Source organism: Heptranchias perlo, chromosome 9 (genome assembly GCF_035084215.1).
Source record: "Heptranchias perlo isolate sHepPer1 chromosome 9, sHepPer1.hap1, whole genome shotgun sequence".
NCBI classification, from domain to species: Eukaryota; Metazoa; Chordata; class Chondrichthyes; order Hexanchiformes; family Hexanchidae; genus Heptranchias; species Heptranchias perlo.
Window position 1 is genome coordinate 50,853,294 of NC_090333.1, and position 15,110 is coordinate 50,868,403.

The window sequence follows — 15,110 nt, forward strand, 5'->3', positions numbered from 1 at the left end:
AATTTATTTTGCCCTCTCTCCTACTCTTCCTGTCCACGGGGATGTCCTCCTGCACTTAAGTTTCTCTGGAAATAAAAATATTTACAAATCCAATTCTACTCAAAAAATAAAATCCACTCCGCTTTTTTCAGGAACGTTTTATTTGCAAATCAGAGAAGGGAGATTTGGATCAGCAATCCAAATCTTTTGGGAGTTTAGGAAATTGCTAAAAGATTTAACAAAGTATTAAATAGGAGGAATAATTGTATAGACCGTTTTTTGTATTGTGAAATGCAGAATTGGGTGCCGTCTTTAAATTGTTTAATGTTTGTTTGGAAATATAACACTGATACTCCCCTCTTTTCCTATGGAGTTTACCTGCCTGGGCAGGCTTGGAAACCTGCTGGTTTGCTTTTCTTTTCTAGACTGTGGTTTCAATTTACAATGGAGGGTTTCTTTTATCAAGTTTCTCCTGCTCACAACATCTTGTGGCAGTCTTAAAATGTTGTTTGAAATAATTAGATTTCTAGTCCAAAAAAATCCTTACACCTTTTTCTTTCCCAATGGAAATCTATATTTTACAAGAATAATTCTTTAAAAGACATTTTTAAAAAGTAATTATGAATACAGTATATTCTTTTTTAAAAAATTGTGTCTGTCCGTGTTCATCAGTTTTTTAATGAGCTGATTGGATGGTGGGCACCGCATAACCCCTAAACTGGAGCACTGATTGTTTGCTGCTAACACTGTGCTTATTAAGGATCCATTAGATTCAAGGTTCGGTATATTAGTTGCAATCTTCATCTGTTCAGCTCTTGCACCCCCCCCCACCCCCTCCTCTCTCCCTACCTTCCAGCTCCAACTCAGGCTCAGCCTCTCACTTTTGAGTGTGTCTTGCTTACTGAAGGGCCTGACATATTTGTTTCTGGGCCTTGCACCTACCCCCTGCTTGCTCCCAGGCCTTGGTCCTGATCTCCTGCTCAATCCTGGGTCTTGCTGTGAGTCCTGAAGTGGAGCCTGAACCATGGCCCAGGAACAAGCAGGTGGCCAGAGCCTGAAGTTGGGGCTGGGAAGCAGGGAAATGAATCAACAGCCCAGGAGTAAGCAAAGTGTTGGGCTAAGGTCCAGGAGTATGTGGAAGGCAGAGATCGAACCGTTTGTATCTCTAACATGTCATTACAATTTTTAATTCAGCAGAATCTGTTTTCATAGCATGGCAAGGTTTGCTGTGATCTGGCAGGAACCTTGAAAATCCTAGCACACTTGGCCTGATGCTCCAGTTCAAAAATGTCTGCTGGAACTTTAAAACTCTTCAAATCAATAGCAGCTGGAACGTGGAGCAGAAATGACTGGAACCAGGGGACAGATTCAGCGACTTGATGCTAGACATCTCGAGAAGTCAAGGAGACCTTGAGCTGGGTGTTTGACCAAAGCTAGGATCAGCAGTGGTGAATGCCGTCACCTAGACCACATTAAATGATGTTCTGTTCAATTGTCTGTGGGACGCCGACTGGTTGAATAAAAAAGTGCAAGGAATTGATCCATTTTCTTCCCTCTGGGGTTAACCTTCTGAGTTAACTAGGATTTTTTTTTTAGAGAGGCAGTATCTTTCAATGGGTGTAGGGTTTCTCATGAGCAGGTCTGATCCCTCACAAGCAGGAAATGCATCTCTTATGAGCTCTCCCTCACAGAGGCTAATGCATCTTGGGCCCAACTGAGATAAATTGCATATGAGAATTTATGTAGGGTTTCTATTACATCTTTAATCCTTTTAGTAAGCAGAAATACCAAACCCAGGATCAGACTGATGCAGTCAAAACTTATTAGAATATTTATTTACAAGCTTAAACAATAATGAAACATACAAAGAAGGCAATAACTGCAGATACATATGTAAACAATTTTACAACACCAAGTTATAGTCAAAAAACATTTACCTGAGGAAGGAGAAAATCTCCGAAAGCTTGTGAATTTAAAATAAAATTGCTGGACTATAACTTGGTGTTGTAAAATTGTTTACAATTGCAGATACATAGAAATACATAGAAGTTACAACACAGAAAGAGGCCTTCAGCCCAACCAGTCCATGTTAATGCAGATCAAGTTTATTCCTTACACAAACACAAGATGGATACAGATGAGAAAGGCTATTTGGCCCATCTTAGCTTATCCATCCAAAAAGACCCTACAGTCCCCCCCATCATGACATCTAACAGTTTCTGAAATTACTCCAAGGTTGTTGCTTCCATTATCCTATTTGGAAATCCATTCTATTTGTTGATCACACTTTGTGTGAAGAACTTCCTGACATCCGTCCTAATAGCCTTTTACCGGTTTGAACCTGTGTCCCTTTGCCCTAGTGTCATGGTTTAGTTTGCAGCAGTGTTCCAGACCTAACTTTTCTATACCACACACTGTCATATCTATCTTTACACAGTCACCTTTCAGCAGCTTCCATTCAAGGTTGGAAACCTCAAGTTTCTCCATTCTTTTCTCATAACTCAGTCCTCTGATAATGGGGCTCAGTCTTGTGGCTCATGTGAACCACTTTCTCGGCTTGAATGTCTCCCCTATGTCTCGGTGACCAGAACTGGACACAGTACTCAAGGTGTGATCTGACCAGAGCACTATACAGTTTAAGCATGTCCTCTGACTTGCATTTTAATGTTTTAGCTGTAGGTCAGCATTGTGTTTGCTTTATTGATTGCTGTTTGCAATAATTGGACATGTTAAGTGTTGTGTCCACTGAAATTCCTTTATCTCTTCCAGCTTTATCCTAACTATTTCAACATCATTCATGTTGCACATTGTCCATAATAAATTTCATCTATTATTGTTCTGCCCACTTATATATTAGCCCCAATTTTGTGATGGAAACAAAATCAGGGCTGTGTCCACTGGTGGTATGGTCAGGCCTGTGTCAGCAGTTGGGAGATCTGTAGGCCCTGGGAACAAATGAGGAACAAGTTTTGTGATATTAGGAAGAGTGCCAAAATATCCACTTTTGCTTTCATTATTTTACCACAGAAATCAAAATTGTGAGTTACAGCACACTCAGGGAAGTCACACACAAACCTCTTGAGGGTGCAATTGGTCTTAGGCAGTACCATAAAACGGGCAATAGTGAATCAGTCAACCACGTCACACCCTGCCTGATTTTCTTTTCCATTGACTTTCATTTTGTGTTACTGCCCAAGACCAATTTCTCTTTTTCTATGCACTTTTTTGTTGATGGTCTGACGAAAGGTCTTTGACCTGAAACGTTATCTCTGTTTCTTTCTCCACAGATGCTGCCTCACTTGCTGAGCTTCTCCAGCATTTTCTGTTTTTATTTCAGATTTCCAGCATCCGCAGTATTTTGCTTTTGACTAAATAAATGCAAATTGTTATTGCTGCAAGCTTACTCCTATTTATTTTAAAAAGTCATGCAGCACGCAGCAGACTATGATCATTTTGGAACACTTTTGCTGGCCCATAGAGAAGCATTGTGCCTGAACGCAAACAGTTGCTTTAGCATCTCAATGGTATGCTGTACAGTAATTCTAACTGAGGAAAATATTTCATTGTATTTACATTCCACAGCTGTGTGGGGTTTTCTCTCTGTGGTATTCAGCCATGGCTGCAGACGATAGCCCTGTTCTCCTAGCAACTGTCAGTCTATGTGAGCCTTCAAATAATATAGGCACTGCATATTGAAGGCATCTTGGAAGCCTTCTGAGTAACAGGCATTTAATTGCATTGTGATCCCTCTGTGGCAAGGCATCACCTGAACATTAATTGAAAATCTTTTTTGTTCACATAGGCAGTCGGGTTGATGTGAGGAACCTTGATGCTTATATGGATACCAGCTATTAGACCCTGAGCTCTTGGTAACCCTGACACCCAGTAAAGTGCTAACCCTTCTCTCATGTCTTTTGATACCTATATGGCTCCCAAAATATTTGCAGAGGAGAGGTAAATAAGGTTATCATAGGGCATAATATTGGCATGTTAAAGTGTCAGTTCTGCTGTCTGGATCATTCTTGAGGGATGCAATATACTCCCAGCACAGTCTCAGGGATACTGGTGGCTTGCTGCATTCTTCAAAATTATGCCCTGCAGGAAAGACTTGTCATTGGATATCCCTAAGGAAGGCAAGGCAGGAGAATGGCCACGTCAAGCAGAGGAACGTCAGCAATAGCAGAAGGAAGAGGAAGAAGTGCAAATGGTGTACGCAGCAAGAGAGATTCAACAACAACTTATTATAAACAGTTCGAATCAGTAAATGAACCTCGCTTGTGGTTTCTGACTACAGCTAACTACAGCTGAAACTATTTGGGTTCAAATGGATCAAGCAAATTAATCACTGTTACTTGTTATAGGCCTCCAGGTCAAGGGGCCCATTTTGATGAGGCACTCTGGGCTCTGTTTTGAACAGGACTAATAGAGCAACACTGGGGTTTGCCCAATGCTCCCAAGAGTCGGGGTAAAAGGGTCATTTTCAAAATGGCAATCTGTAACTAGCGGGGTGCTGCAGGGATCAGTGCTGGGGCCTTAACTATTTACAATATACATCAATGACTTTGATGAAGGAACAGAGTGTCTTGTGGCCAAATTTGCTGATAGGTGGAAAAGCAAGTTGCAATGAGGACACATAGTGTCTGCAAAGGGATATTGACAGGTTAAGCGAATGGGCAAAAATTTGGCAGATGGAGTATAATGTGGGAAAATGTGAAGTCATCCACTTTGGGAGGAAAAATAAAAAAGCAAAATATTATTTGAATGGAGAAATACTACAAAATGCTGCGGTACAGAGGGATCTGGGTGTCCTCGTACATGAAACACAAAAGTCAACATACAGGTACGGCAGGTAATCCGGAAGGCAAACAAAATATTGGCCTTTATTTCTAGGGGGATGGAGTATAAAAGCAGGGAAGCTATGCTACAACTGTACAGGGTGCTGGTGAGACCACACCTGGAGTACTGCGTATAGCTCTGGTGCCCTTATTTAAGGAAGGACATACCTGCATTGGAGGCAGCTCAGAGAAGGTTCACTAGGCTGATTCTGGGTATGGAAGGGTTAGGAACATAGGAACAGGAGTAGGCCATTCAGCCCCTCGTGCCTCCTCCGCCATTTGATAAGATCATGGCTGATCTGTGATCTAACTCCATACATCTGCCTTTGGCCCATATCCCTTAATACCTCTGGTTGCCAAAAAGCTATCTATCTCAGATTTAAATTTAGCAATTGAGCTAGTATCAATTGCCATTTGCGGAAGAGAGTTCCAAACTTCTACAACCCTTTGTGTGTAGAAATGTTTTCTAATCTCACTCCTGAAAGGTCTGGCTCTAATTTTTAGACTGTGCCCCCTACTCCTAAAATCCCCAACCAACAGAAATAGTTTCTCTCTATCCACCCTATCCGTTCCCCTTAATATCTTATAAACTTTTATCAGATCACCCCTTCACCTTCTAAACTCGAGAGAATACAACCCCAATTTGTGTAATCTCTCCTCGTAACTTAACCCTTGAAGTCCAGGTATCATTCTAGTAAACCTACGTTACACTCCCTCCAATGCCAATATGTCCTTCCGAAGGTGCGGTGCCCAGAACTGCTCACAGTACTCCAGGTGCGGTCTAACCAGGGTTTTGAATAGCTGCAGTATAACTTCTGCCCCTTTGTACTCTAGTCCTCTAGATATAAAGGCCAGCATTCCATTAGCCTTATTGATTATTTTCTGCACCTGTTCATGACACTTCAATGATCTATGTACCTGAACCCTTAAGTCATTAATCTCATTAAATGGCTGAATGGCCTACTCCTGCTCCTATCTCTTATGGTCTTATGACAAAATACACACTACAAATGCCCTCCACTTGGGGAGGGCACCATTAATACAAATGGCCCCTTCAAACTAAAATTTAATTTGTGACGTTAGATTAAAATCTGATTGTCATAACCAATGATGCAGACAGTGCCCAGCAGTTGCGGAAAAACATTTCAATCAGGTAATGTCTGCATAATGAGGGATTTTATTTTCCTAGGCATTCAGTGATCCAATGGTGAATCATCAAGTATGAGGACAGGACAGCTTGAAGATTTGTAGACATCATAAAAGACTGTTTCCTAACAAAACATTTTAGTGAGGAAACTAGGAATAATCAGGTACTTGATTTAGTTTTTAATAATGATGCTGGGGAACACCTGAGCAATAGTGACGAAAATATTGTTAGATTCACCTTGTTTAAACAAACCAAAGTCGCAGAGAATTTAATGCTAGTTCCAGATTTCAAGAGGACTAGATTTGCAAAGTTGGCAGAGGACTTGAATAGGTTCAATTGGGCAACCCTACTAGTCGAGGATATTACCAACACAGAAAAGAAATGGAATACCTTTAAAGCCATCCTATGAAAAAGGAAACCATCTATGTCCCTGGAGTCACCATCGTGAACAACTCAGTCCGCCTGATCGGAACTTCATCCACTAGCCTGAACATCCACCCACTCTACCATCGGCGTACCGTGGCTGCAGCGTGCATTATCTGCAGAATGCACTGCAGTAACTCGCCAAGACTTCTTCGGCAACACCTCTCAAACCTGCGGGACTTCAGTTACATGGATAGACTAGAGAAGCTTGGGTTGTTCTCCTTAGAGCAGAGAAGGTTAAGGGGAGATTTAACAGAGGTGATCAAAATCATGAAGGGTTTTGATAAAGTAACTAAGGAGAAACTGTTTCCAGTGGCAGAAGGTTCGGTAACCAGAGGACACAGATTTAAGGTAATTGGCAAAAGAACCAGCGGCGAGATGAGGAGAAATTTTTTTACGCAGCGAGTTGTTATGATCTGGAATGCACTACCTGAAAGGGTGGTGGAAGCAGATTCAATTATAACTTTCAAAAGGGAATTGGATAAATACTTGATGGGAAAGAATTTGCAGGGCTATGGGGAAACGGCTGGGGAGTGGGAGTCATTGAATAATTCTTTCAATGTGCTGACACAGGCACGATGGGCTGAATGTCCTCCTTCTGGGCTGTATCATTCTATGATTTTATGATTCTATGTCTTATCAACTTGGTTGAATTTGAGGATGTGTGAGAGTGTTGGAACACTGGATGAGAAAAAACTGCTACAATCAGATCTAGATGTGCGATGAGGAAATGGGCCTGCATTTGGCAGATGTCTTTAAATATAGATAAATGTAGTGTTATGCATATGGGCAGAGCTATTGTCAACCATATGTCTACCAAGCAAGGCTCCAAACTAACATCTGTTGAGTGGGAAGGAGACCTCGGTATTATCGTGCATGAACCTCTAAAGGTCGAAGATCGGTATCACGAGGCTATAGCAAAATCAAATAGAGAATTAGGAAGTATTGCTAGGACAATCTAATATTACATAAAATTACATAGAATTTACAGCACAGAAACAGGCCATTCAGTCCAAAAGTCTATGCCGGAGTTCATATTCCACACATGCCTCCTCTCACCTTACTTCATCTCACCCTATCACCATATCCTTCTATTCCTTTCTTCCTTGTGTACTTATCTCGCTTCCCCTTAAATGCATCTATGATATTCTTCTTAACCACCCCATGTGGCAGCAAATTCCACATTCTCACTACCCTTTGAGTAAAGAAGTTTCTTTTGAATTCCTAATTGGATTCATTAGTGACTATCTTATATTTATGACCTCTAGTTTTGGACTCCCCCGCAAGTGGATACATCTTCTCCAAGTCGACCCTATTGAACCCCTTCATAATTTTAAATACTTCGAGCAGGTCACCTCTCAATCTTCTCTTTTCTAGAGAAAAGAATCCCAGCCTGTTCAGTCTTTCCAGATAGTTGCACCTTTATCAGTAATATAAAACAAAAAGCACTACATTATTCTTGTATAAGACGTTGGTTAGGCATTATCTAGAATACTGTCCAGTTTTGGCTCCCTCACATGGCGGGTGATATGGAAGCCTTCGAAAGGTTTAGAAGTGGCCCACTATTGATACATAGCTTAAAAGCCTCTGGTTACCACAAAAGCCTTAGAAAGCTGTGTCTTTTTACTCTAGAAAAGTGTAGACTTCAGGGAGATATAATTGAGGTCTTTACAATAACAAAGGGATTAGAGTGTGTTCATGTGGATAGACTATTTGATAGGTTAGGTAGAACCAGGGGACATGGATAAAATTCACTTCAGTATAAGTTAGATATCAGGAAGTTTTCCTTTTTGCAGAGGGTCATAGAACTTTGGAACATGTTGCAGGCAGATTTGCTGAAAGGAGCTGGACAAGTTCCTGACTATGGCTGATGACACAGCAGGTGGGTGAGGTATTGGACGATGTGCCTCATGGTCATTGTGGTCTCATGGGACTTGTTTTGAATGTCTTTGGAGGCTAGGGAGGAATTTTCTAGATTTTTACCCCTTGACTTAAGGGGCAAAAATCAAATTAACTAACTTGATTGAGTTTTTTGATGAGGTACAGAGAGGTTGATGAGGGCAATGCAGTTGATGTGATGTATATGGACTTCCAAAAGGCATTTGATCAAGTGCCACATAATAGGCTTGTCAGCAAAGTTGAATCCCATGGAATAAAAGGGGCGGTGGCAGCACGGATACGAAATTGGCTAAGAGACAGGAAACAGAGAGTAGTGGTGAACGGTCGTTTTTTGAACTGGAGGAAGATATACAGTGGTGTTCCCCGGGGGTCGGTACTAGGACTGCTGCTTTTCTTGATATATATTAATGACTTGGACTTCGATTCACAGGACACAATTTCAAAATTTGCAGATGACACAAAACTTGGAAGTATAGTGAACAGTGAGGAGGATAGTGACAGACTTCAAGAGGACATGGACAGGCTGGTGGAATGGGCGGACACGTGGCAGATGAAATTTAACGCAGAGAAGTGCGAAGTGATATATTTTGGTAGGAAAAATGATGAGAGGCAATAGAAACTAAAGGGTACAATTCTAAAGGGAGTGCAGCATCAGAGAGTCCTGGGGGTATATGTACACAAATCGTTGAAGGTGGTACGGCAGGTTGTAAAAGGTGTTAAAAAAGCATACAGGATCCTGGGCTTTTTAAATAGAGGCATAGAGTACAAAAGCAAGGAGGTTATGATGAACCTTTATAAAACACTGGTTCGGCCACAATTGGAGTATTGTGTCCAATTCTGGGCACCACACTTTAGGAAGGATGTGAAGGCCTTAGAGAAGGTACAGAAAAGATTTACTAGAATGGTTCCAGGGATGAGGGATTTCAGTTACGTTGATAGACTGGAGAAGCTGGGGTTATTCTCCTTAGTAAAGAATCTTACAACACCAGGTTATGGTCCAAGAATTTTATTTGAAAATCACAAGCTTTCGGAGGCTTTCTCCTTCGTCAGGTGAATGTGGGAATCCTTGAACGTTTCGCATTTATATTCAGAGAACAATACCTGGTGATTACAGATAATCTTTCCAACTGCCCGTTGTCAAGGCAATCAAAGTGTTCAGACAGAGAGGTGTTACCTACAGGACCACCGAATATACAAACGGCCAGAACACAAAACAGAGAGAGGGAGAAACATCCAAAAGGAAGAGAAAGACAGAAAATGACCCATTGTATTAAAAACAGATAACTTTTATTCGCTGGTGGGGTTACATGTAGCGTGACATGAATCCAAGATCCCGGTTGAGGCCGTCCTCATGGGTGCGGAACTTGGCTATCAATTTCTGCTCGACGATTTTGCGTTGTCGTGTGTCTCGAAGGCCGCCTTGGAGAACGCTTACCCAAAGATCGGTGGCTGAATGTCCTTGACTGCTGAAGTGTTCCCCGACTGGGAGGGAACCCTCCTGTCTGGCGATTGTTGCGCAGTGTCCGTTCATCCGTTGTCGCAGCGTCTGCATGATCTCGCCAATGTACCATGCTCTGGGGCATCCTTTCCTGCAACGTATGAGGTAGACAACGTTGGCCGAGTCACAGGAGTATGAACCATGTACCTGGTGGGTGGTGTCCTCTCGTGTGATGTTGGTATCTGTGTCGATGATCTGGCATGTCTTGCAGAGGTTACCGTGGCAGGGTTGTGTGGTGTCGTTGATGCTGTTCTCCTGAAAGCTGGGTAATTTGCTGCGAACGATGGTCTGTTTGAGGTTGGGTGGCTGTTTGAAGGTGAGTAGTGGAGGTGTGGGGATGGCCTTAGTGAGGTGTTCGTCGTCATCGATGACATGTTGAAGGCTGCGGAGAACATGGCGTAGTTTCTCCGCTCCGGGGAAGTACTGGACGACGAAGGGTACTCTGTTGGTTGCGTCCCGTGTTAGTCTTCTGAGGAGGTCTATGCGATTTTTCGCTGTGGCCCGTTGGAACTGTCGATCGACGAGTCGAGCATCATATCCCGTTCTTATGAGGGCGTCTTTCAGCGTCTGTAGGTGTCCATCGCGTTCCTCCTCGTCTGAGCAGATCCTGTGTATTCGCAGGGCCTGTCCATAGGGGATGGCCTCTTTGACATGGTTAGGGTGGAAGCTGGAAAAGTGGAGCATCGTGAGTTTGTCCGTGGGCTTGCGGTAGAGTGAGGTGCTGAGGTGCCCGTCTTTGATGGAGATTCGTGTGTCCAAGAAAGAAACCGATTCTGAGGAGTAGTCCATGGTGAGTTTGGTGAGCTGCTCAGACGAGGAGGAACGCGATGGACACCTACAGACGCTGAAAGACGCCCTCGTAAGAACGGGATATGATGCTCGACTCGTCGATCGACAGTTCCAACGGGCCACAGCGAAAAATCGCATAGACCTCCTCAGAAGACTAACACGGGACACAACCAACAGAGTACCCTTCGTCGTCCAGTACTTCCCCGGAGCGGAGAAACTACGCCATGTTCTCCGCAGCCTTCAACATGTCATCGATGACGACGAACACCTCACTAAGGCCATCCCCACACCTCCACTACTCGCCTTCAAACAGCTACCCAACCTCAAACAGACCATCGTTCGCAGCAAATTACCCAGCTTTCAGGAGAACAGCATCCACGACACCACACAACCCTGCCACGGTAACCTCTGCAAGACATGCCAGATCATCGACACAGATACCAACATCACATGAGAGGACACCACCCACCAGGTACATGGTTCATACTCCTGTGACTCGGCCAACGTTGTCTACCTCATACGTTGCAGGAAAGGATGCCCCGGAGCATGGTACATTGGCGAGACCATGCAGACACTGCGACAACGGATGAACGGACACCGCGCAACAATCGCCAGACAGGAGGGTTCCCTCCTAGTCGGGGAACACTTCAGCAGTCAAGGACATTCAGCCACCGATCTTCGGGTAAGCGTTCTCCAAGGCGGCCTTCGAGACACACGACAACGCAAAATTGTCGAGCAGAAATTGATAGCCAATTTCCGCACCCATGAGGACGGCCTCAACCGGGATCTTGGGTTCATGTCACGCTACACGTAACCCCACCAGTGAATAAAAGTTATCTGTTTTTAATACAACGGGTCATTTTCTGTCTTTCTCTTCCTTTCGGATGTTTCTCCCTCTCTCTCTCTGTTTTGTGTTCTGGCCGTTTGTATATTCGGTGGTCCTGTAGGTAACACCTCTCTGTCTGAACACTTTGATTGCCTTGACAACGGGCAGTTGGAAAGATTATCTGTAATCACCAGGTATTGTTCTCTGAATATAAATGCGAAACGTTCAAGGATTCCCACATTCACCTGACGAAGGAGAAAGCCTCCGAAAGCTTGTGATTTTCAAATATAATTGTTGGACTAAAACCTGGTGTTGTAAGATTCTTTACATTTGTCAACCCCAATCCATCACCGGCAAATCCACATCATTATTCTCCTTAGAGCAGAGAAAGTTGAGAGGAGATTTGATAGAGGTGTACAAAATCATGAAGGGTCGAGTAGATAGAGAGAAACTCTTCCCACTGACGGAAGGGTCGAGAACCAGAGGACACAGATTTAAGGTGATTGGCAAAAGAACCAAAGGCGACATGAGGAAAAACTTTTTTACGCAGCAAGTGGTTATGATCTGGAATGCACTGCCTGAAAGGCCGATGGAGGCAGATTCAATCATGGCTTTCAAAAGGGAATTAGATAAGTACTTGAAGGAAAAAAAATCTGCAGACCTATGGGGAAAGGGCGGGGGAATGGCACTAACTGGGTTGGTCTTGCAGAGAGCCTGCACGGGCTCTACGGGCCAAATGGCCTCCTTCTGTGCTGTAACTATTCTATGATTCTAAGAGATTTTTAAAATTTTTTTTTTTTGCTTCTCCCAGGAGATTATGTGGCTGTTGGTGGATGGGTGGATGGGGGATTGTGGGGGGGGGGGGGGTGGTGGGGGACATTGGAGATCATGGTGCTTAGTTGCAACATGACTGTATGGGACAGGCTCATTGGACCAGCAAATCTTTTCCTGTCTGGCATTTTCATATGTTCGTATGTTCTGAGTGCACCCAACACTTTGCCCTCTCTCACATGCCCCAGTTCCATACAATCCTGCCTAGGATATCCATCACATCTCTCACACAGAATTACTTCCAGGATACTTATGCTCAAAACTATGGACAATAACACTACCACTATCTGATATTCTAATAGGATCAGTGCCTTACAGTCTTCATTTCTTATAAATACTGTGCTTTCTTTTGGAGCCCATGTGTGATATCCTTAAGCCTAGTCTGGTGCTTCACCTGAGGTTCAGGGGCATCAAAGATGGCTGCCTTTGAATGAAAACTATGAGCCTCTTGGGACTAAGGTGGCCCTCCTCTTTGTCCAATTTGCAGCATGAAGAAATACCTGATGAAAGGCCATTGACCTTAAACGTTAATTTTGTTTCTCCACAGATGCTGCCTGACCTGCTGAGTGTTTCCAGCATTTTCTGTTTTTATAACTAAATATCAGTGCTTCTTCAAAACTTAACATAAATTTAATAGCCGCTTTTTCAACAACAATCTAGCTTTTGTCTAGCAGAGTCCTGGGAGACCATGCTATAGGGCTGCATCTTTACTGCTCTGCCCTGGTAGCCTGATCCTGCCTTCTTCCTAGTACTAGAACTATCACCTCATCTCCAACCTCCCTTTCCTCTCCAAAGTCCTTGAACGTGTTGTTGCCTCCCAAATCCGTGCCCATCTTTCCCTCAACTCCATGATTGAATCCCTCCCTCCAGGTTTCCACCCCTGCCATAATACTGAAACAGCCCTTATCAATGTCACAAATGACATGCAATGTGACTTTGAACGTGGTAAACTATCCCTTCTCATCCTTCTTGACCACATCATCATCCTCCAATGCCTCTCCTTCATCATCCAGCTGGGTAGGGCTGTGCTCGCCTGGTTCCATTCTTATCATCCAGTCATAGCCAGAGAATCACCTGCAATGACTTCTCTTCCTGCTCCCACGCCATTACCTCTGGAGTCCCCCAAGGATCTATCCTTGGCCCCCTTTTATTTCTCATCTACATGCTGCCCCTCGGCGACATTATTCGAAAACACAAGATCAGGTTGCACATGTACGCTGACGACACCTAGCTCTACCTCACCACCATCTCCCTTGACTCCTCCACTGTCTCTGATTTGTCACACTGCTTATCCGACATCCAGTACTGGATGAGCAAAAGTTTCCTCCAACTAAATATTGAGAAGCCATTGTCTTCGGTTCCCACCACAAACTCCATTCCTTAGCCACTGACTCCATCCCTCTCCTTGGTCACTGTCTGAGGCTGAACCAGACCATTCACGACCTTGGCATCCTATTTGACCCTGCATTGAGTTTCCAACCACATATCCGCTCCTTCACCAAGATCGCCTTCTTCCACCTCCGTAACATCGCCCATCTCCGCCCCTGCCTCAGCTCCTCTGCTGCTGAAACCCTTATCCATGTCTTTGTTACCTCTAGACTTGACTATTCCAAAGCATTCCTGGCTGGCCTCCCCTCTTTCACCCTCCATAAACTTGAGCTCATTCAAAACTCTGCTGTCCGTATCCTAACTCGCACTAAGTCCCGTTCATCCATCACCCTAGTACTCGCTGACCTACATTGACTCCCAGTACAGTAATGCCTCGATTTTTAAATTCTCATTCTTGTTTTCAAATCCCTCCATGACCTTGCCTCTCCCTATCTCTGTAACCTCCTCCAGCCCTACAATCGTCTGAGATCTCTGCTCTCCTCCAATTCTGGTCTCTTGCACATCCCCGATTTTCTCCAAGGTGATCCGCAATGCCTGCACGTTGTTATGATGCTTGTCCAGCTTCCTTCTTTTCAGAGGAGGATTCCGGTGATCAGAATCTGAAGGCTCTTCAGTCAGTGGCTTACATCTGCTGAACTTCCACTCAACACTGTCAGAATCCACTTTCACTCATGACTCCTCTGACTCCCTCGTGCTCTGTGCTTCACCTAGTGATAAATCCTCATTGCATCTATCTATTTTCCCCAGGTGGATCTGTCTGCGAGGAAAGGAATGAATGACAACATTGATGAGAATATGGTGGAACGGCCAGAGGCAGAGGGGCTTTGTTCATTTTCTTCCTCCTTTTCTGTGGTTTATTGCTGTTTTTAAGAGGAAAGCAAGACAAAAAGAAGTTAGAAATTTGGCAGAGAAACTGACATGTGCTGCTTTTGAGCAAGTTGCATTTGAAGGAGCATGAACAGTTTGCTTGCTCCTTCAAGTGTAGTCCCACACCAGGAGATAGAGAAGTAACAGGTTGTCCAGATAAAGGTACAGCTGCCATTGATCCTGCTACTTCCTCATCACCAACAGCATCAGCAGGTGCTCAAGTGCGTCTTCCTTGTCTGTGGTCAGAGTTCATGGGATAAATTTTAACCCCAAGAAGGGGTGGGTTGGGGGCGGTTGGGAAGGTAAAAATTGTAAAAAAGTAAAACTCAACCCCAACCCGCCCACTTCCAGTTTTAATGGAGGCGATTCGTGGGGCGGGCGACCAATCCACTCTCAGGAGGCGGGTCGGTCAGTGAAATCTTTTAAGGAGGCTGCGGGCCTCCATTTTAACAACATTTTTATTTTTAACTCTTGGGGGTTGGGAGTCCCAGGCCTTCTAATTCACACCACATAAGAGGAGGATCGAAGGCCCGGATCAACAGGTACTTGCCTTTATTCCACTGCTTGTGGGCCAGGAGCAGGAATGTTTCCTCCAGACCCAACAAGCCAACCTGCCGTGATCCCACA